Raw genomic sequence first — 7,019 nt, forward strand, 5'->3', positions numbered from 1 at the left:
TCTCTCTAAAATAAAGGATGCTGCAACTTGCTCACTGCGTTGAAAAACATGCTAAGTGGAGCCATGATACCAGGATACTGTAAGTAAAACTTAAACACAATTGGCATTATGGCCTGCTCTCATGGAGAGATAACATGTAAAGTATTACAAACCTGAAACTCAAAACTAATAATTGCAACTCTGAATCCTTATGCATTAAGTAATACATTAGTTAATATTAAGTGCTGCACTTTTATCCTGTACTAAATATATGCCTAATAATTGTAATGTTATCTTTTCTATTTTGGATCAAGTGCAGAAGTATATTAGACATGTTAAATTCCTGGTAAAATCATTTTCTAAACAGTTAATAACATGTCTATAAAATAAGGTGGCAGTCTCAGCCAGTCTCAGTCAACTTCTATATTCTGCTGTACTCTACTGTGTAGCAAAAGTGAGGCTTGCTTGCTGATGGTTAGTCACCTATTGAACAAGTCAAAATTGCTAGAAATTGTACAATGAAAACCAAGGTGTAAAAATCTTTATTCTGTAGTTCTGATCACTCCCACAGGTGAAAACTAAAAGTATTTCCAAATTAGTGTTCTAATCCTGAATGAAGCCAGTTGCCCAAGGAGTGCCAGTTCACCAAAAGCATCTAACAAAGCAAATAAGTGTCAATCATTAAACAGCTTAGAATGTGTCTTCAAACAAAGCTAAGTGTCTATTGCAATTTCTCTCTAAAAATGAATAACTTAAAAAAGAATATATATGCTGTTCCCACTAGCTTTTAAGAAATGCCATCTTTATAGGCACCTAACCTTGTCTACCTCTGTAATCCAATGTGTCCTCTTTTAAAAACAAGTATTCCAAATTTTTAATTAAGTTTGTTTCTTTCAAAGTGAACATCTTATTAACCATATGAAAACTTCATCCAACTTCGTACAGAATACCAGATCCATCTTCCTCCAGTTAGAATAAATTAAAGAGTTTTACACCTTATTAGGCAATAACTACAGCCCATGGCCAGCAAGAAGCAGTTACAAAAAAGAAATCGTCTCCCTTCAGCACCCCTTTTAAATTAAAGGTGTAAACTCTTTAAAAGTAAAATAAAAGTAATAGATGGATCTAAAACCTAACTGGAAATCCACGTGAGTGCCAGTAGCAGCAAAATAACTGCAGGAGGCCCCTGCCCAAGATTCTGCTGTCCAAAATGAAAAGTTCTAAACTTCTAAAAACAGTCCTGGATGCTGTACTAAAGACTAATAAATAATCAATCAAAACAACAAACAGCCATCCACCTCATAGCTCCAACAATAATTATGCCAAAGCTTAACAAGTAAACTTTGGCAAAAGGGGGGGAATGATGTGGGCTATGGGTGGAAGGCTCTTTGTCTCTTCAGAGATAACTAAGTTGTTTGACTTGTGGGTGTGGAACGGTAAGAGGCTGCAGTCCTGCCCTTAGGGACTGGCAGCGGCTCCAGTCCCAAGAAATGTTTAACAATGCAAGGGCTATAAACTTTAAGTATTTAGGGGAAATGCAAAAACCAAATATGCTAAAGGCTTATCTAGAATGTCTGGAGTCCATGCTAAAAGCTTACCTAAGATGTGGAAAATATATGCTAGTTGAAGCCTATTGAGAACTAAAACAAAGGGACCATTTGGCCTTTCCTCTCTGTATAAAAGACGTTTGAAAATCTTGTTCAGTGCTCAAGATTCAAACTAAAAGCTCCCAAGTCTGGCCGGCCGTCAATAAACCATTTTTCCTTCTCAAAATCATTCCTGAGTCCTGGCCTCTCTACTCAAATAATTGAACTTCTCTTAAATTCCACAACAGTACCATTCATCACCATCATATCTGTTACCTTTTTAGGGATATTTACAATTTCTCCAGTATATTCTCCCAGTGTATTCTTAATATTCTTAATCTCTTCCTTCACTTAATTAAATTGGTCCATGATATTTCTTTGGCCAGCTTTGTTTAGTTGTTTAATGTTTTACTTCTCTTCATAGGTTTTAGTTTGTTCATTGGACTGGACCATGTCTTCCTGTTTCTTGGTATGGTTTGTAATTTTTCATTGTTGTCTGGTCATCTTTTTATCTTTATGCGTTTATTCAGTTGATTAGCTTCTCTCTCTAAGGTTTTATTTAGTTGCTGTTTTTGCGTGTGTGTTAAATTTTCTCTTTGACACTTTTTCTTTTTATTCTATATTTCCCTTGAAGGAAAAAGATTAGTGCCAGAGAAAGCAAAAAGAGTAAGAAAAAAAAAAGGATAAAAGTAATAATAGTAAAATTTAGAAGAGGAACCATATAAGATCTAGGAAAATGAATATTTAACTCAGGTAAACAGTGTAGAGTAATAACAATTTAAAAAGGGGTACCTACAATGAAATGGGAAACTGAATATTGAAAAGTATATAGAGGCGGCAGACTTGGCCCAGTGGTTAGGGCGTCCATCTACCACATGGGAGGTTCGTGGTTCAAACCCTGGGCCTCCTTGACCCATGTGGAGCTGGTCCATACGCAGTGCTGATGTGTGCAAGGAGTGCCCTGCCACGCAGGGGTGTACCCCACATAGGGTAGCCCCACACACAAGGAGTGCACCCTGTAAGGAGAGCCGCCCAGCGCAAAAGAAAGTGCAGCCTGCCCAGGAATGGTGTGGCACACATGGAGAGCTGACACAAGATGACTCAATGAAAAAAACACAGATTCCCATGCCGCTGATGACAACAGAAGCGGACAAAGAAGATGCAGCAAATAGACACAGAGAATAGACAACCGGGGTGGGCAGGGGTGGGGGCGGGGGGGGGGAAGGGGAGATAAATAAATAAATAAATAAATAAATAAATAAATCTTTTTAAAAAACCATTAAATCATGTAACTTCCCTGTGGACCTTTAATGCCATTAATGTTTAAAGCTGAATGTAAAATCTCAGTATTCCTTCTCCTCATACTCCTGGAGGCAATAACGTTACAGCCCACCCTAAATTTCCTAATTAATTCCTATCCTTACCACAATTATAACTCTCATTCTCCTCCTATCAGCAGGTACACACATCTTCCAAGCAATAACTCAGTTTATCCAGACAGCTGTCCAAGATGTCACCCATGATCATGTACATGATCTTCTCCTGCTGCAAAAATATAGTGCCTGCCACTGGGCCAGAAGCCAAATATCTCAAAGTCAAAATAGGGACAATAACTAAACCCCACAATGCCTTCCTTCTGTCCCTTTCCACCCAACCATATCAAAAAGAGTTGAAAATTTTATGTCTGCCCTCCCCCAATAACAGATAACAGATAACTCCAAACCCACACCCTTGTCCCTAATACAACAGGATGTACTAGGCACCTGTGCAATCATAAGTGAAACTTGTTTGTTTTTACATTAACAGAACTGGTCAGGTAGAAGAAAATCTTAAAGTCTGGAAAGAAAACATGAAAATCATTCAGAGAAACCGAGACAACAGCTATAGAAATCAATCATGGTTATCCTCATTTCTTTATTTTTTCTTCTCACCCCTAAAATAAATCTTTTTTACCCATTATAACACCATTACTAATAGTATTGCTGCTGCTTCTTTTGGTTTTTGTCTCTTACAGCTTCTTGTCTGATTCATACACTGAATCGTACAGTCAACAACCCAGGATTACGTAAATGGTGTCTTTTGGCTGTGTGAACAACAATATCAACCCCTGTGGCATCTGAAACCACAGCCCATTGTTCAGGATGGAAGGAAACTTCTTTTCTCCTCCCCTTGATAGCAGGAAGTAGCCAGATCAAGCCAACACCCCAAATCCCCTCACCTTTCCATCCTGGCCAGTACTATATACCACAATACTCAGGTCCCCAACACATACACACACACACACACACGTGTGTGTGTGTGTGTGTGTATATAAACAAACAGGAATGTTAGAGATTTGCAATAATTAACAAGCTGTAGTTCAGTTCCCCCTGATATGCACTGGGGAAAGACAAACCTCCTTCCCCATAAGCCTACTTGTCTGAGGGCATGACACTTCCCCAAAGGTTGAACAAAGAAACCAGGTAGAGATGGGAGTAAAGGGAGATGGAGACCTTCACTACCTGCATATCAAAGGGAGATTAAAAAACAAACAAACCTTTACTCCCTGGATATCAAAGGAACACCCTCTCATCCAGCATTCCAAGAAAAAAACCTAACTCACAAACTGAATACCCTCTATCCATACAAGGGAAAATTTTCACCTCTAGGGCTTCCTATTGGTCCCTGCACCTCACTTGAACCCTCAACCCCTCCCACTGACTATCATTTCCCCAACTAGAAAAGTTCTGTATAAATTCAAATCCCACCTTTCCATGAGTCAGCTGAATTCTCTCTTTAGACCCCCACCATGTTGGTGGGGCAGCTGAAGTTTGTTCTTCAGACACCCTCCATTGGGAGATCTTCTCAATAAATTTTCTGCCTGTGGTCATATCAGTCTCTGTGTCCCAATGAGCACTGCTTTTCTCCAACAGGAGCATATCAGCTGACTTGAGGAGAAACCAGGAAGAGGGGAGAGGCAAATCTGCTGAGTTAAACTGAGTTACCTGACCTCTGTGGGTTACATCTGCAAGATGGTGGAGCCAGGCAATTAACTAATCATTTGCAGCACACCTAAGGAAGGTGGACAGTAGGAAGTGCTTGATAGACTTCCAGATCATATTTAGGGTTCCTGGCAAGGCGTGGGTCCTCTCTCTCAAAGACACTGAGAGTCATTATTTTCCAAGGTGATTTGGTTCACCAGGGTCCCATTTTAACTTTGGAGAGGAGCTCTCACATGGGCTTCCTGCTGCCCTGAGAAAGGGGAAATGAGAAAGGAATAAATGGGGAAGGACATATTCCTAATAAGTTTATTCAATTGCAACGAGTTGATCCTACCCCTGGAGGGGACATTTTTGAGGAGAGGGTTGACCTGAGAGGAGGGTTTGGCTCAGTGGAGGAGTTTCAGTGTTGAATGTGCAAGGTCTCTGATTCAGACCCCAGATCCTCTTAGAGTAATGACCCACTAGGATATTAGCTGATACTTCGAGACAGGGAAAACATAGATATTATCCTCGTATTAGCTTCAATTATATAAATTAATACCTAAATAAGAGCTTAAGAGGGAGTAATAACACTGAATATTAATAGCTTAAACTACTCTCTCAAAAAACTTGTTGGTTTAGCATGCAGGAAGCAGGGGTCCAAGCCATCAGACTGTAAGACTATCCACAAGTCTTTCCAATGTAACTACATCTTCCATCCTGTTTTACAAGTTCTAAGTTTAGTTAAGTCCTCCAATGGGGCACTTTTTATCTGGGAGCCTGATTTCCAGAGGCTTAGAATTTTCAGAATCAGTTTCTGGTTTTTTTGAGAGAATAGTATGAACAAAACCACTGTCAGCCTGGAATAAAAAGGACATGGAAAGTAGAGATTGAAGGAGAAGCAACTTTAAGAGGAAAACCGTGGAAGCTGAGAACTGGAATAAAACATCACCTTGGTCCAAGAGAGGAACCCCATCCATGTATAGAGAAGGTGAGTTTGCCCCCGCAGTTGAAGAGGGTGGATGTTCCTGTCTGACTATCTGGGAGAGTTTTGCTGTCCCAGGGTACAGAATGGGTGGAGCACATTACGCAATGATTAGGGCAGTTAAGGTCAGCACCCCACAGGTCTGGGGGGGTTGTCCGCCAAAGGTTAGGGAAGGCCAGGTGATCAACTATGCTCTGAGAGGGTTGAGACTGTATACCAAAGGGTGGGGAAGGCCAGGTGGTCAACTCATTGCTCTGAGAGGTTTGGGCCTGTTTGCCAAAGGTTAGGGGGAATGTCACCTTCACATCACTGTACTTGGGAGGTTAAGACTCTAACCCAAAATTTGGGTAAGTTATGGCAATCACCAAACGCATCTTAGACGGTGAGGTCTGGAGCTTGGTTGACACCCAGATGCTTGATGAGGGTAGAACTAAGAAAATGGTCATTGGACAAGCATGTGGAAAGGATGGGTTCCCGTAAGGTTCCAAGGAGAAGAAACCGTCATCTTAAGAATGACTCTCAGACTTTGAAATCTAATAGAGGATGTTCTGCAGGTTTACTGAACTGTAGGGGAACCATGACTAGTGTTTCCTTCCCAATTTCTCCTTATTGTAATGAAAATGTTTATCCTTTGTCTGTCCACTTGTGTATTGGAAGTAGATGAATTGTTTTGTAAGTTTCTTTTTGGAATTCAGAGGGTGGAGTTTAGCAGTTTAATAGTATTGGCAAATTCCAAAAAGAAATATTGTATTGTTTGTAATCTGATCTTTTCCCCTGGGCATATTATTTTATATTGGATTCATAGGTTTCCTTGATTAAGTAATCATGTAAATCTCTTGTGCCAATAGGGCATTGAGTCCCCACCCTTTGGTGGATAAAAGGAATGGTAAAGGACAGAGGTAAGTGTTTTTAGTGTTGGAGATTTGAAGTTGGAGTTTGATGCTGAAGCTGGAGCCCCAGGGAAAGAGACAAAGCCCTTTGCCTGAGAATCTACAGCTGAGCATGTGGAGAGAGGCAAAGCCTAGAGAATCTCATAGTCTACAGCTGACCTTGTGGAGAAAACAGAGGTGTTGAGCCCAGAGGAACCCAAGAAGCCTCAAGCCTCACAGATGTCTGCAGTCATCTTGCACCAACACATGAAAATAGACTTTGGTAAGGGAAGTAATTTATGCTTTATGGCCTGGTATCTGTAAGCTCCTATGCCATATAAATACCCTTTATAAAAACCAAGCAATTCTGGTATTTTGCATCAACACCCCTTTGGCTGACTAATACAGGGTATATGTGAAAAAACCACAGCGAACATCATTTACAATTGTGAAATATTAAAATCTTTCCCGCTAAGATCAGGAAGCAGACAAGGATGTCCACTATCACCCCTCAAGAGCTCCAGACCTCACCATTTAATATTGTGTTAGAAGTACTTCTATGAGCACTGAAGCAAGAACCAGATATAAAAGGAATCCAAATTGGAAAGGAAGAAGTCAAAATTTCAATATTTAAAGACAA

This window comes from Dasypus novemcinctus, chromosome X, assembly GCF_030445035.2.
Source record: "Dasypus novemcinctus isolate mDasNov1 chromosome X, mDasNov1.1.hap2, whole genome shotgun sequence".
Lineage (NCBI taxonomy): Eukaryota > Metazoa > Chordata > Mammalia > Cingulata > Dasypodidae > Dasypus > Dasypus novemcinctus.